This window comes from Macrobrachium rosenbergii, chromosome 4, assembly GCF_040412425.1.
Source record: "Macrobrachium rosenbergii isolate ZJJX-2024 chromosome 4, ASM4041242v1, whole genome shotgun sequence".
NCBI lineage: Eukaryota > Metazoa > Arthropoda > Malacostraca > Decapoda > Palaemonidae > Macrobrachium > Macrobrachium rosenbergii.
In genome coordinates this window covers 22,881,747-22,898,763 of record NC_089744.1, presented here as the reverse complement: position 1 = coordinate 22,898,763, position 17,017 = coordinate 22,881,747, and the positions used below count along the sequence as shown (strand labels likewise).

Genomic DNA, 17,017 nt, shown 5'->3' with positions numbered 1-17,017 from the left:
GTTGATTTGCTACACAGTAGAGAGAGAGAGAGAGAGAACGAGAACGAGAGTCAACTTGCTGCACAGAAGAGAGAGAGAGAGAGAGAGAGAGAGAGAGAGAGAGAGAGGGTTGATTTGCTACACAGTAGAGAGAGAGAGAGAGAGAGAGAACGAGAACGAGAGTCAACTTGCTGCACAGAAGAGAGAGAGAGAGAGAGAGAGGGTTGATTTGCTACACAGTAGAGAGAGAGAGAGAGAGAGAGAACGAGAACGAGAGTCAACTTGCTGCACAGAAGAGAGAGAGAGAGAGAGAGAGAGAGAGAGGGTTGATTTGCTACACAGTAGAGAGAGAGAGAGAGAGAACGAGAACGAGAGTCAACTTGCTGCACAGAAGAGAGAGAGAGAGAGAGAGAGAGAGAGAGAGAGAGAGAGAGAGAGAGAGAGAGAGAGAGAGAGGGTTGATTTGCTACACAGTAGAGAGAGAGAGAGAACGAGAACGAGAGTCAACTTGCTGCACAGAAGAGAGAGAGAGAGAGAGAGAGAGAGAGAGAGAGAGAGAGAGGGGGTTTTTTTGCACAGTAGAGAGAGAGAGAGAGAGAGAGAGAGAGAGAGAGAGAGAGAGAGAGAGAGAGAGAGAGAGGGGGAGAACGAGAGTTAACTTGCTGCACAGAAGAGAGAGAGAGAGGGTTAATTAGCTACACGGGAGAGAGAAAGAGAGTAGCTTCACTAGAGAGAGAGAGAGAGAGTTAACCAGCTACAAGATAGAGAGAGAGAGAGAGAGAGAGAGAGAGAGAGAGAGAGAGAGAGAGAAAATTAATTAGCAACACAGGAGAGAGAGAGAGGGGACATGATTGCTTTCTGTACGTGTCTTGCCGCTGATTTTGTAAATTCAGTTACAGCTTAAAATGAATAATACAGAGAGAGAGTGAGAGAGAGCATTTCTTAAAATCTAATAAAATTTAGCCTTTTGTAAATTTATCTGATTAAAATTCAATGGATAATTTAATCATTTCCTTTTCAACAGAAGTTGCTGACAGAGCGAGATGTATATACCACGAGAGAGAGAGACAGACAGAGAGAGAGAGAGGGAGAGAGAGGCGAGTTTGAGATTTTATTTCTGTTCGTCTTCTCCAGAATTGTGTATGGTAAAGCCCCCTCTCTCTCTCTCTCTCTCTCTCTCTCTCTCTCTCTCTCTCTCTCTCTCTCTCTGGAATAACAAATGTCTCATTAATTCTGCTTATAAATATCTTAATATAAATGCTCAGTTTACCTAATATTAGTAATTTTTCATATTTATAATATTTATTTATAATATTTATATAAAAAGACGTGATGGCTATGTTGTTAGTTGTGATTCTACATCAGAGATGGCGCCACTTGCTCGGCAAGGACGCTAAAGCAGTGATTCTAGAGTCTAAACTTTGAACCTTTATTCATCCTTTTTTTTGTCCTTGGTTCCTTTATCCTTCCTTTTTCTTTAGTCCTTGGTTTCTGGATAGTAAGTCGAGGTTGAAAGTAGAGAAGATTTTTCAATTTCTTCGTAAACCATTTTACTTTAGTGTTTCTCCCCAAGTGCTTAAGTAAGACATCTTTTTTGGAAGAGTTTGAGGTCAGTGGTTTAGTGAATTTTATTGTATTTTTTGGTGAGAGCTTTTGTTTCAAGCTTTGTCATTTTTTTAAAAGTTCCATGTTTATTATTTAAATTATTTGCGTTTGATTAGTGTTATGTCAATGAGTCTTTTAAGTAGATTCAGTGTGGTAAGCTTGGAACGTCGTATTAGTACTTTTTTTGTTGGCATAAGTGGTGTGCTGCCAAATGTGATCTTAGCTTTGATAACGCAGATTTAAACTTTACAATACAATGTTAAACTTGTATGGACTAGTCTAGTGCCATTTCCTATGATTTAACAAGTGGTTTAAAATGATTATGGTACTAGTCTTAAAATTATACACACCGGTGTATAATCCACTCAAGAATATAGAATTTAGGCCAAAGACCAAGCACTGGGACCTATTAAGTCATACAGCGCTGAAAGGGAAACTTGAGTAAGGTTTGAAATATGTAACACGAGGGAAACTTCTTAGTTCACTCAGATAAATAGCAGGGTAATTCTAAGCCGGCTGTCCGCGGTGAGCTAGACTATGACAATTGACGTTTTTCTATGTTATTTTACTTGCTTTACAAGAATTTAAAGTAATATTTTGTCGTCCGGCTGTAACTAAACTGTCATTGACCTTTGAAGACCACGCGACTTGAATTGCCTAAAACGCAGGGTAGGTCTAAGCCAGCATTCATGCAAGCCCCCACCCCTCCATAGCTAATACGGCAAAATTGTAACCAGTAAACACCCCTAAAAATACCAACATAACGTACCCAAGAGGTGTTTACTGGTTACAATTTTGCCATATTAGCTATGGAGGTGGGGGGGGGGGGCGGGCTTGCCGCGGAATGCCGGCTTAGACCTACCCTTCGTTAGGTAATTCAAGTCGTGTAGACTTCAAAGGTCAATCACAGTTTAGTTACAACCGGGCGACAAAATATTACTTTAAATTCTTGCAAAGCAAGTAAACTAAGAAAAACGCCAATTGCCACAGTCTAGCTCACCGCGGACAGCCGGCTTAGAATTACCGCGTCTGTTTACACGCAACATTTTAAATTTAGATTTTCCTTTTAATTAACCCAAGTTCGATGCTAGTCCTTTTTTTTTACATTTGTATTTATATTTTAACGACATAATTCACTCATTGGCATCTTTGTCATTCCTTGATGTTGGTGACTCTTAACAGTTAGCAACAGTAGCCTTCGCCAACAGTACCGTTGTAGATTTCGTAGAGAAATGTCTGTAACGAATCATTGCCGGAAAGCCCACCCCTTCCTGCCGTTATATCGTGATTGTGATTTTATTCGTTCATGTAACTGTCAATATAGAATGCCACATGTCAGAAGCATGAGCATAATCAGATACTTTTAAAGCATGTGCATAATCAGATACTTTTAAGAGTTCTTTGTAAATGTGGGCATGTGATTTACGATGACACTAAAGATAAGCGCAAAGATTTTTTTATCCTTGAACTTTGGCATTAGTGTATTGAATGATGGTAATTGGTGCTGGGTATGCTGTTGACTCTTGTCATTTTTATTTTACGTAATTTCTCAAAGCAAACTTATTTGGACTGTGCCAGACATATGACTGAAAATGCCACAAAGTTCTGTGCAATAATCTAGGAAAGAGTAGAAAGCTGTGTATATAAACTTTTGGCTTGCAGAATGGCATTATTGATATGTTACCATTCATGGTTCGTTGCACAAAAGTTCACAAATCAGGTTCGTTGCACAAAAGTTCACAAGTCAGTTGCTGTGTGGAGTCGATCTCTGGTTCACTGAGTGAGCTATATAACTTTTGTAGAAGTTGGTTTCGACGGAGATAGTTCTGCCTTTGGCACTGGACAGTATGGCGAAGGCCACCAAATTTTAAAGGCAGAATGCATGAATCATGCTGGCAAGCGTTTGTATGATGGACTCGGAAGATTGAGTGAATCTCATGGTTTTGCAGTCACAGAAGCGGGGAAAAGACGTAAGTAGTTAAAAAGGTTAAAAACAAACTTGCCTAGATTCTAATGAAATACCTGCTGTATTACTTCAGGTTGGCAATGAAAAACATTGGCAAGACCATTGAAATGAGGAATGACATTATGGCATCCTTTTTCCACTGTTCTTCGACGGATACAGATCCTAAACATGATTTGTCCTAAGGGAGTAAGTAGTTAGTGCTTTTACTACAGTCGTATGACAAGTGAGGGCCAAATTCCCACAGCACTGTGTACTTCATATTGGAGTCACATCACCTGAAGCAAGTGCAGTGTGCAGAATTTGTGAACGGCTCACAACAAACGAAATGAAGCTTTGCTTGAAAGGTTTCACCCAAAACAGAAATGAGTCCCTTCATTCACGGTAGCCAAAGATGACTATATAAATATAAACACATCAAATGCACACGAAATGTCACTTCTATATATGATAGAGGTGACAAATTAAGTACTGTATAGCCGTTGCAAAGTATACGACTGTTACATGCCCTATCAATGCTATAAATGCCAGGAATTTGGTCACAGCGCAACAAATTTTAGAAATGACCAAGCTTGCCCCAGATGTGGTGAAAATCACTAATCAAATGAATGTGCTAGCAGCATCTTCAAGGGTAAAAATTGTGTAAGGTCAGTGATATTAAACATAAAACATGATTGAAATAAGTGCAGTGTCAACGGTGAAAAATAATACGGAGCATGGCTTTGACTAGTCTAATATGCAATTTAATAAAAGAAAGCAACGGATCATGACTGTGACTAATAATCTAATATGCAATTTAATACGATAAAGCAAAGTTACAGAACTAAAGACTTTGCTATTCTGCAGGAGCTACGATACTGACAAGAAAACACTGAATGACAATTATAAAATGTAAAATGCACCTTATCTGAAAACGTACAAGGGCCTGCCAGAGGGGGAATTCCCCTGTGGGGGCTGTACATAAAACCAAACAGTGAAAGTGAATATGGAAGATATCCCCAAAGCACATGAACACTTCCAAACGTACAGTGGACTTTGCTGTGGCAACTGCGGTTTGCAACTTTACTTCTGGGTATCGTGCCAGTGACCTCTTCCCAATATTGAGAGTTGAAAGGCTTGTTGGTACGGAAGAATTCCCCGACAGTTGAGAAGGGACTGGAGGTTCTTTTCGGGAAGAACCTTGCATACGGTCCGGTCAGATTTTAATCCTCAGAGAACCTTTATTTTCTCGTAAGTTTTTTTTCCAAATTGTATCGGCTAATTTTTTAATTTAGATGAATTTATTTAAAAAGAATAGTCTTGAAAAGTTCTATAAATGCCCGTGGACGGATACTTTGAATTACGTAACTATTTTTTTTTCTTTAGTGATTGAATTCGCATTTAGCCATCTCTGGATATTTTTTCCATGATTTATATTTTCAGAATTTACATATTTAATTTCGGACGTTTGTTCAAAATTTTACGCTCTGCCTATTGCTATTAAAGTTATCCCAAGTCAAATATTTTTTTCCGGTGAAAGCGTTTGAATTAAAGATTTTCCTTTTTTTGGAGATTAATTTTTTTCCTTAATGTATCGTTTCGAAACTTCTACACAAGTAAATAGGTATGAGATTTTCATATTCTCATTTAGTTTAATGAATTTTTTCATTATCCGGTTAAAATCCACTACCACGTCCGTTAAGTATATATCATATACCCTGATATTTTTGGTTTTCCATAGCTGATATTGAGTTTCAGCTCCTGGTAGGGAGGAAAGTACCTACCCATACTAGCCAGGGTACTTTGGGATTATAGATAACGACCCATTCCATTGAACACATTGGCCTTTTGAACGAAAGGAAACTTGCTAGGCCTAAGATTTGATATAATTGAAGCTATTAGTTTAGAGAAATCCTGATTTAAACTGTGGAAGTTCTGTAAATTTCGTGTTGTGTGAAAGTATTAGGTCCTGTAAATTGGGTGGTAATGTGTAATCATGCTTAATATTAGCCCTCAATGTTAGCTTGCTTAACTGGAGACTGCCTGCAATCTTGTGTTCAATTAACTAATGCTGGCAAATAGTTTTATTTTATTTATAGTAGTTTTCCTCCATGCAGTTTGGTAAAATACTCTTTACATTTGCTGTTTCAAGCTGACATTAGTCAGCTGATATGAACTCAAACTAAGTTTAACTTTGGGTTTAAGTGACAAACCGAATTAGTATTGTGGAAACTCGTAGATTTAAATAGTTCTTCCATATTTACCTGCATACCGTAATGGCAAGTGGCTTAAATGTCTGTGACTAGTATATTTCAGTAGGGAGTGGAAAAGTGGCTTTTGTTAGGTGATGGTATATACTGTGCTCATTCAAGAGTGTTGATGAATTTATTATGTAGGTATATTGTGAGGGTTCGTCTACACTAATTTAGACCTTCCTGTACCATTATTAATTGTTGGAATAGGGATCTGTGGCATCATAGGCCTATTGATGCAGTCACATTTGTCCCTTTAGAATACTTTTTCCACTAGTGGTGACTTTTCAATTTGTCGTAAGTTACTTGGTACTGTCTAGTGACTTAATTTGTCATAACTGGGTCTGGGTACAGTCTAGTGACTTAATTTGTCATTACTGTTACTTGTCTAGTGACTTAATTTGTCGTAACCGTCACTTGGTACAGTCTCGTCCTGTTGGTCAGTTTAGATTCAATATGCATAGTATTATACCTACTGATTTCTGGGTGATGGAAATAAAACAAGGAAACTGTTAAACCAAAATTTATATGAAATGTTTTGAGGTATACTGTAGAAAGATTTAGGGATATCAGTTAGGCTTGGGAGGAATTAAGCCTGCCATTGTTTTCGATGTTGAGGGTTAGGTCGAACAGAAACTGGAGAAGAGTGAAGTCATGCAATTTTAAGCTAATTGGTTTTTAGTTTTCTGCAAAAGGAAATTGTGCTGGTTTTTTTTTCTAAACTCATCCACCCTCCAATCAAACACAACAAATTGCAGCCCTCTAGCCTCAGTTTTTTTTATATTCAAGGTTAAATTTAGCCTTAATCGTGCTGCCGGCAACGATTTAAGACAGGCCACCACCGGCCCGTGGCTAGTTTCATGGACCACGGCTCATACAGCATTATACCAAGACACCGAAAGATCTATTTTCGTTGGTCTTGATTATACGCTGTAGCGGCTGTACAGAAAACTAGATTGCGCCAAAGAAACTTAGGCGCATTTTTTACTTTTGTGCTGGATTAGTAAAATCTGTCAGTTTTGGCTGTAAACTAACTAATCTTTTTACATTTCAGATGCTCGAAGTATTATAGACCCGCTTGGTTCCTGCAAAAGTTGCCTTCAATATTGTCTAAAATAAACAGCCCTTGAGTTAAGTTCTATCAAGAGAACACAATCACTATTCAGTGGCTCCTGACTACCTCAGGAAAGTAAGTTGTGAAAGTTGTAAAGCACTTTAATGTAGTAAAATAATGTAGAAAGTTAATGCGTGAACACTTTTAATTGTCCCTGAAATAATGCATAGCACCTGTTGGGTTAGAGTATGTAGTCTAATCGTAAATGATTGTAAAGACTGTTCTGTAACTAAGACTATTGCTTTCATTAAACATTTTGTAAGATGTACTCTTAATTTTCTGTGGTAGAGGCTTTTAATCAGTCATTTGTAGAACTATCAAACATTTTGCCAGGTATGATTGCCTAAAGTAGTTTGTTCAACACGTGGTCAAAAGCTCATGTCTTAAAATTAACAAGCTGCTGCAGCGTTAACTTTCTGTAGTTTTAGGGGGCAATTCTAAGAAACCAGTCTAGAGGGGTAATATTTATAGGAAGCGATATATAACAGAGGTTAATTCAAAGTCATAACCTATTCAATACGCTTAGAATTGCTATGTTTTAACTAGCACTTTTCCAACTGTACAACTACAGGGATCGGAAAGTGTTAAAGGGTACGATTCGATAATGATTTAAGTAGCTTGGGTGTTTTGAAATATGTATTTACTTGCAAGTTACAAGTTCGCGTGAGTGGAATCCAGCCCTGTCAATTTAGTTAAAAGTATGCAATTGGCAGCTAACCACCCTCTTAGTAGAAGCTGAATCAAGAGCTCGTCATAAGCAGCTAAAGTTTTTTTGATTTTTGCTGCCTAGGAGTTTGTGGTTAAAACTAGGCAATACACAGTATTAGTGACAGTACAAGGTTACTATTACAGATTTCCTTTAATGCGTCCTACCAACTTTGAACATTAATAGGAGTTAGTCTAGTCTGACTCAAAACTTAATATTTCATGTTTACTGTAGATCACATTTAGTACTATAGTGTTGTCTGTTATATCCTCTTGTGTGGATTCTCATTATCCTAAGTTTATCCCATATGTAATTGTTGTACCACACGTGTTAAGAGTTTATATAAATCCTCTTAAGAGGAACCTGTTGTTACTTTCATTAGGCTGGCAAGTACAGGTGTAACACTTAAATTCACTCAAGTGAAAGGTTTATAGGTGAGGCTTTTGAACTTTATTAAAGTAATTTCTTTCAAAGTAGTCTTAGTTGTGCTGTTCCAGTATTAAGTTAAATTTTAGTTCTGGGCCCCTAGAGTTAGTTAAATCTTTTAGCTTTCTTAGAAGTCCTGCAGGTGTTAACTTCTTTTCTAAAGGGGAAGTAGGTACAGAAATGAACGCAGTAGTGTTGTCTTTACAACTAGAACAGAGATGGGATTAGAATGAATTTTGAGCAATGTTGGCTTGAATGAATTTCCAGTATCCTTTGTATTTTCTCCAGTAACATCGTTTAAATTTCTTGACTTAATATGAATAGCCATGTCTTTTTGCGGGAGTATTTTGTACAAAATATAGTGAATGTGCCCCAAAACATAACTAAACGCTATGTACAGTGAAGAGTTGTAAGGGATCATGGTTATAACATTTTTAATCCTACTGTAGTTTGGTTTTGTCCTGATGAAATAAATCCTGTTAATCCAAAATTTAGGTAATAACCCTTTAAGAATCTTTAAATAAAAAGTAGGGTGCATTTTCCCTACCAAGTCATTGTCATTGTTCATTTCTTTTAAGTGTTTTCTACGAACAGTTTTAGTTTCTTTTAGCTAAAATAGGTTGGAAACAAACTTAGTATTTAAAGGTAAAATATTGCATAATCTTATTTTTTTTTTTACAGATGTTGCCACCTGCCTTGTAAGGTCCTAATTGCCGCCTCATTCATGTGAGTTTGTCCTGTGCATTTTTCATCTTAGTCTTTATGGGCTGCTCTGTGACCAAGAGCTGGTGCTGACTTAACGTCAGCTTAATCTTAGACAACACTTGATATTTGTCAGCAGAGAATTTCAAGTTTCTGGAGATCAGGCCTGCAAATGGTCTGGTAGTATACTCTAGATATTTCTTTTCAAGTACCTAGGAGTGTCTTGTTGGTTCGTTTAAAATATCAGTAGTCAAAATACTAAACTTGAATAATAAGAGTCAGGTGTTAAACTTATGTACAAGTTTTTATGGTGCTTGTAGGCTTATACATTGTTTCAAATTCTTTTAAAGTATCTAGGAGTTGGTCATGTTTGTCTAGTGGTTTGAAATATCGATAATGTCTAGTCAGAAGGCTAGAAATTAAAGTGCCCATGTTCAGTGAGGGGGAGCCTACAATAGACTTGTGGTATTCATAAAACTTGTGGTTTCTTTACCGAGTGGTGCTTAATATAGTGCTAAAACACGATCGAAGTTGTAAGTCATTAGTTGACGAGCATATTGGTTTAATTACTCAGAAATGCTTGTAGTTGGCATTTAGTTTAAGTATTAAAAAACTATCAGAGTTTGTCATTAGTCGTCAGGAAATTATAAATTTTGGTAATGTTCAGGGTGCATATTACTTTGACTTAGTGGACTGATCTGATCATGCGGTTTCTGAATTCTTTTCACGAGAGCTTGTTTGCCTAAAATATTTTGTGGTATTTTAAAATAGTTATTAGCTTTGTTCAATATGGTGGTAACTCAAGATCAAAGTTGACTATCTACGACAGCTTATACTTATCTTCAGTGAACTGTGCAGCTATAGAGCCTAAGCAAGGGGGTCAGTTTAGCAGTAAGACTTGGGGATCCTAATTGTTGTGCCATTTTAGTACCCATGATATCTCGAGTTTGAAAGTAAATTTCCCTTTTGATTAAAGTATACTGGTGAGTCTCACCATCCACTCTGTCATTACTTGTGATCAGGACTTAATTCTGAATATCCTTTATGGGCACCTAAAACAAATTTACTAAGTCGGAATATTCTTAGATCAAAAGCTTTTCATAGCTTTCTATGTGGTGGACTAGGCCTGACAGTCACAAACTGTAGTGTCCAGTTTGTGCACGTTCCAACCTCTTATTTGCCCTCAAGGTTGCTTGTCATTGATGATGGAAGTTGTAGGCCTAAAATTTTAAGCCTGGGTAGCAAATCTGCATAGGGTATTGGGCAGCTAGTGAGTGAATTAACTGTTAATTCCAGAAATGCCCAATATTTGACAGAACACTTTTGTAAATAAAGTATCTGAACACTGACAAAAATAGCTGTTATATGTACCCAAGGATTAGATACAGGTGTAACTAACAGGAGGCTGGGACATCAATGCAGCTTGTCACAATACTGTTACTGTTTACTCTCAACTCAGTTCATCAAGGCCTTAATAATGCAGACACATTCTGAGGTTTTTGATATAGTGTAATCTATATTAATAGTCAAATCTACAGACATAGCACTCAGAAAATTCTTCAATTTTTTCCTTGGAACGATTTTGTTTTCAATCCTCTGAATATTGTGGGAGGTTTTTGTGTAATCTTGGAGTAGCAAATTTTAAGGTTCTGAAACCTACTCAGAGCTTGTCTTGGCTAAAGTAACTCTCTACCTGTAGCTAGTATCGTTCATTCCAGTGGCTGGTAGTGTTATACGCAGCTATATGCAGCAAGTCATTGGCTCAAGTAACACACTACCTGTAGCTAGTGTTGTTCGTTCCAGGGCTGGTAGTGTTATACGCAGCAAGTTGGCAGCTGGATTAACACTACCTGTAGCTAGTATTTTGTTCATCCCAGCAGCCGGTAGCGTTTTACGCAGCAAGTCTTTCATATATTTTAGACACTGGCCTTGATAGCTTGCCGGGTCATTTAATAAGGAACCAATGTGGAGCCAGTTCAACTCTGGACAATACAGACATGATCTTTCAAGTGGTGCAGCACTTTTTTTTATTAATCTTGCCATTTGCAGCTTCCTAAGTTGCATCTGAGGCAGATGGGTAGTTGCAATAATCACTGACAATCACCCAAGTCTTTTCATAGCCCTTCATAAGATAATTTAAGCTGATTATGCCAACATGTGATCTTGGGTAAGTGTTGACTGGAAGAAACCTGCTATGGACCACTGGACTCTTGTCTTGACAGATTATCACCCCTGAATGTTTAAAGTACTCCACATAACTTGGACCACAGACACAAGTGTGTGTTTTAACTTTTTATTCCACTGTTCTGAGGGTGAAGGGAACTGCCTGTTATAACTTTATTACAAACTCCTGATTCACAGTTATTAAAGAATTAACAGAATATATACAAAGTACATTTTGAAAGACATAGCATTTATATGAATCGGTATTTGCTTCTGATCTCTTAATTTCCTAAAGCAAACCTTTTCTATTTTTTCAAATTCACCAGAAGTTAGGTACCTTAGTCTCTCCAACTTATTACAGTTAATTCCAAGATTTACCTTTTGTTAAATAATTACCATCAATTATAATTAAATTGTCATTTTTTACATGAAACAGGTCAAAAGGGCATTGCATCACGTTCACGTTCTAAGTTCTCAATCGTAGAATAGCTCAAAACCGTTTTCTTGAATAGCCTTATGAATTTCAGGTTTAAATTTTGTGGGTAGACCTGCTAAAGGCTGTTAAAAACACCCTCATCTTCCTTACACCTGAGATTGGCTATAAAAAGTTCAATAACTAGTCAAATAATTCATTGACACCACTTTTGTAAACTGTATTCTTTGTCAACTAATGCATCGACACCACATTTGTCAACAGCTATAGATAGTTATCAACTAATGCATCAACACAGTCTAGTTAACTGTGAACTTTATAGATCATTTAATGGGTTTCCTTTCAGCACCCTCTATCCTGTTACAAATCCTGGTGGTTCCGTCTGCTGCCTGTATCGGCTAAAGTTAAATAATTGCCATTGAGGGTTGACTTGTATCAGTTTTTATGGGTATCCTCAATGGCATTAGTATCCTCATGTTTCTTTGGTGTAAATCTTCAGACCTGAATAGGTCTGACATCGCTGCATTTTATCCCCAACCCTCCCAGTGCTGCTAGTAGTAGTCTCACCTTAGTCTTGAGTTGACTTTGCAACAAATAGTGCAAGCTGGCTTAAGCCACTAGAGGCTGTGGAATGTTGATGGGACTAATAGGCATGATGGAACTTAAACCATGCCAGATGAGCAATAAAAAAAAAGTTTGAAGTAATTTTAATTTTGCCTTCTATGGTTACTTGCTTTTGACTTTGGATAGATTTTTTGCACAGCTAAATCTTCTGCAGGGGGAGTTAGGTAGCTTCTAAGCAGATAAATGCTTTCCTTTCAGAATTGCCCAAAATGGATGCCTGACAGAGTAAACTCTTTCATAGAAAAAGAGCTGCTGTGCCATTGTGTAGTGTCTGGGCCGAGGGATCCTTTTGAGAATGAGAGACTGTGACTGTACTATGAGCAACTCCAGGTAACTCAAACTGATGCAAATTTAATACTGCAATTAATGTCATGCTGGATCCAGTTTTTCTGGGTGCTGTTGTACAACTTCAGCAATAGGGTGCAATTGTGGCTTGTGGAAGATAGTTATCCAGCAGTTACCATAAATTGTTTTTGACATTGCTGTAAATGGGTCATCACATCACGTATGGTAATGATATCCATCGTAACATAGCTACATAATCTTTTTTCATGAATAGCCTTACAAATATCAGGGTCAAAATTTGGAATCAGAGTAGACCCTTCTGCCAAAGGCTTCTAAACACACCCTTCTCTCCCTTACATCAGGGATTGATATAGTAAGTTGTCAATGACTGTAGATAAGTTTTTGTTTACTAATGCATCAACAATACCCTCTACTGCATTGTAAACATAATTATTTGTGGTTTTCCTGAATTTTTTAAGTTTCCATTACAAATTCTGGTTGCTCCCTGTGTATTTGGCTGTCAGCAAAATTTACACATAACCATTGGGAGTACTTGTATAGAAAAAAAAGGGTTGTGTTGGCAAGGGTTGTGTTGGCATTAGTGGCCACAGATTTCTTTATTTTTTTTTTACTGAATTAGTGTTGATCTCGTCTCCTGATAAATTTGTATACTTGACTACATGTCTATTAGTTTGCTCCTGTGCGCTAGGAGCTTTTACCTTTTAATTAGCCATCAGTTCAGCCATGATAATAATGGGCCTCTGGCCTGTATGACGAACAGTCACAAGTTTAATTTGCTGGGAGTTCCAAACTTTCTTTTGCCTTCTATGGTTGCTTGTTGTTGATTGGGTAGGTATGTCTGGATACATCCAGTTTCTTCTGCAGTGGGTGTTTGGTAGCTCTTAGTGGGTAAGCACTTATTTCCAGAAATACCCTAAATGGATGTGCAGCGTTGTATCTTAGTGTGTAAACACTTTCATAGAAAAATAGCTGATGTACCATTCTGTGTAGTGTCTGAACAGAGCTATCCTTTTGAGAATGTGAGGCTGTGATAGAACTGTCCACATCACTCAAACTAAAGGAAGTTTAATACTGTGATTAACAGTGTTATGCTGGATCTAGTTTTATTGCTTTTGTGAAACTTCCAGCAATCAGATGTAATTGTGGTTTCTGGAAGGTAGTTGTACACCAGGACTGTAGTTTCAACTGAAGTCTGGAACACATGAATGAATGGGTTGTTTTGCTTGGTCTCACTGAACATCCAGCAACAAAAGCAAAATTTTAACTCACATTGAAGTTACTTTTGTCAACTAATGCATTACTGTAAACTTGACATTATTTTTGGTTTTCCTGAAATTTTCGGCACACTATCCTGTTACGAATCCTGGTTGCTACCTCTTTGTCTAAAGCCCTTCAGCCAGATTTACATATCACCATCTGGGGTACTAGTCTAATGCATGCACCAGTCTCTTGATTCACTGTAAACTTGACAGATCATTTTTGGTTAGGATATCCTAACTTTTCAGAAGTCACTACCTATTATGAATCCTGTTTGCTGCTGCTTGTATTGGCAAAATTTACAAAATTACCATTTGAGGTAATTGTACTAATAATTGGGGTGTTTGCTAAGGGGCATTGGGAACCTAGGCTTTGGTTTTTACTTAAAACCTGTGTTGATCTTGCCACAGTTTCCTTGACTACAAATATCTTTCTTTTCTCCTGTACATTGGCAGTGTCATTTCATTTGCCGTCAGTTCAATCTTCATAATATTTTTAATCAGTCAAAAGCCTTGGGAAAATTTGTCACAATCTATCCTGAATAATCTGTTGGTGTGTAGTAAAAATTTGGTTGTACTGGATAATCATACCTTTCATCTTTTTTTTCCTGAATGTCATTTTAATCCTTGGCTGGGCTCTCTCAAACTCTATTTAAATTCCATTTTATAATTAAAATACAGAACTTTATTCATTGGAGGGCTCCAATTGAATTACAAAGGAATCTGATTTATTTGACAGAATTGGCTATCAGCATCTTCTGCTCCCAGTTAATCTTCACAACCCAATTTGCTAAAGTTAATGCAGTCCTAAGGCTGTTGCAGTAAGGTTTTCAAATATTTAATCTTGAAAGTTTTTCATAGATTGCATTTCACTTGTCCTAAGTGAACTTGACTGTTTTAATGGCAGTGATATGAAGGTAGCTTCATAGGTCTAGGGCCCCTTTGCCTCTGTCATATCTATTGTGTAATTTTTGTCTTGTCTATTGCCAGATTCACCAGTACTGATAATTCACCTTAACTAACCATTAGATTCACCTACCCCTTCTTGCAAGAAAGCTACTGTCCCTCTCGGCACTGCCAGATGTAAGCTCGCCTAATTCGTGTCTTGAATATACTTCACTATAACTATAGAGGTAGTTGATTGAGGTTAAGTGGGCTTTGCCATCACAGGCTTTGGTTAGGTGTTGATGGAACAAAGAGGGATGATAAGACCTCTAGACTAGGCTTGACAAAATCAGAGGTGAATTTTAGTTCAACCTCTTTTGCCTTTTCTGGTTGCTCACAAATCTTGTGCAAGGCGTGTTCGGCAGCTTCTGAGTAGATAAAGAAAATTCCAGAAATGCCCAAAATGATGCCCATCACCTATATAGAGTTAACGCTTCTATAGAAAAATAACCACGTAGAAAAATAGCTGTTTTACCATTGTGTAGTCTGGGGAGAGGGACTCTTTTGAGAAAGATGTATTGTATACCATGTTCACCTGCAGGTCACTCAAAGGTTTCTCAAACTGAAGTTTAATAATGATTGTTATGGTGGATATGGTGTCTTGAGTATTGTACATATTCCAGAATCAGATATAATTGTGGTTTCTGGAAGATTAGTTGTCCAGTGACACCAGTAGTAGTTTCATTTGAGCAGTCTGGAACGCAAATGAGGTGGTGTTTCTTGGTCAGTGCCACCGAACATCCAGCAATAAAAGCAAAAGCTGAATGTGAATCACTGTTAACCAAACCAAACAGTGGTGTTTGATTGTTAAATCTACAGGTTTTTTTTAAACTACCAGCACAGTTAGCCTACTATAAACTGTTAATGTTTAACATAGAATAGGTCATAAAGTAATGTATGTTTACATGTTCTCCATTGTAACATAACTAATACCTTTCTCGTGAATAGCTTTATGAATATCAGGTTCACAGGCTACTAAAACTAGTCTTCCTTAATCTGGGATTGACTATAGAAAGTTTTGTCTAGTGTAGTTTTCCTAACTTTAGTAATCTCCGTAGTAATCTCCGTTACAAATCCTGGTTGTTACCTCATCTGCTGCCTGTATCAGCAAAGTTACAGAATTACCATTTGAGGTTGACCGGATCAATCATTATGGCTATCTTAAGGACATTAGCAATACCATTTTTGTTCAGTGGTGTGACATCTCTAAAGAACTGAGGAGATCTGACATCACTGCATTTTATCCCCAGCTCTCCCAGACCTGCTAGACTAAGTCTGCCTAATACTAATCTTGAACTGACTTTACTATAATTATAGTTCAAGCTGGCTCAAGCCATCGCAGGGTCTGACAGTGTTGATGGGACTAAGACAGATGGATTTCTTCTGACCAACAGTAAAGAGTTAAATTTGTTTGGATTGCCACATTTTCTTTTGGCATCTACTGTTGCTTGCTGTTGATTGGAAGTATGTCTGGATAAGTTGTATTTTGGCTCTGATCACACAATCTGCAGAGGGTGTTAGGTACAGTATCTTAGTGGATAAACAATAACTTCAGAAACATCCAAAATGAGCATGCAACACCTAGAGTACAAAACTTTCATAGAAAAAAGCTCTTCTACCATTGTGTAGTGTCTGGACAGAGCTATCCTTGTGAGACTGTGAGCATCTCCACACTCTTTAACGAAAGTTTAAATATTGTGATTAACTGTTATGCTGGATATAGTTTTTGAGTACTGTTGTACAACTTCCAACAATCTTGTATAATTGTGGATTTGGGAGATAGTTGTTCAACACCACCAGGGGTGGAGTTTCAACTGATCAGTCTGGAACATCAGCAAATGGGATTTTCTTGGTCAGTGCCACCAAACATCCAGCCATAAAAGCAAAAGCTGAACTTAAATATCACAATTGTTAACAAAACCAAATAGTGGTGTTTGAATAAACATAGATTTTTTAAAAATTACCAGTTAAGTTATATTAACTGTTTAAGGTTTTTTACATTAAACGTCAACATTCGTATGTTACACGTTCTCCATCATAACTGTATCACCTTTTTCATGAATAGCCTTACGAATTAAAGGTTAGAAAGTGAATACCCACCTGCCAAAGGCTTCTAACACATTCCTTACATCTTGGATTAAGGAAGTTTTGCCAACAAATGTAAAGTTTTTGTCAATGCAGCAACAGCACCTTCAACCTCACTGAAACTTTACAGTTCATTTTTGGTTTCCCTAACTTTTTTCAGCACCCTCTACCCTTTTCTGCATTTTCTGTACATGTATGTGCAACACCATTTGAGGTAGAATTAATTAGAATATCTTCAAGGGTATTAGCAACCTCAATTTTGTTCATTGATTAACAAAATTGTGTTGATCACATCACTCAAACATAGTTTCCTTGGCTTAGTTAATCTGTTAGTTTCCTCATGTGCACTAGGAGCTGTCAATGTCTAAATGATGTTTAGTGTTAGTCGAGGACCTTGGAAGAATAAAAGGTGCTGCTATCTCTCAGATCCTGATTGACCTGTTCTGAATAGGTAAAAAGATCCCTATCAAAAATTGAAC

The 17,017-nt window shown here is 37.4% G+C and overlaps 1 long non-coding RNA gene across 1 annotated transcript; it reads left to right on the top strand.

The window, feature by feature from the left end:
• The first annotated feature begins 1,470 nt into the window (after nt 1-1,470).
• LOC136831319 (uncharacterized) lies at nt 1,471-11,689 on the top strand. The gene is made up of 3 exons (XR_010850838.1): nt 1,471-1,588; nt 6,833-6,967; nt 8,706-11,689. It is a non-coding gene; the product is annotated as an uncharacterized lncRNA (long non-coding RNA).
• The last annotated feature ends 5,328 nt before the right edge of the window (nt 11,690-17,017 follow it).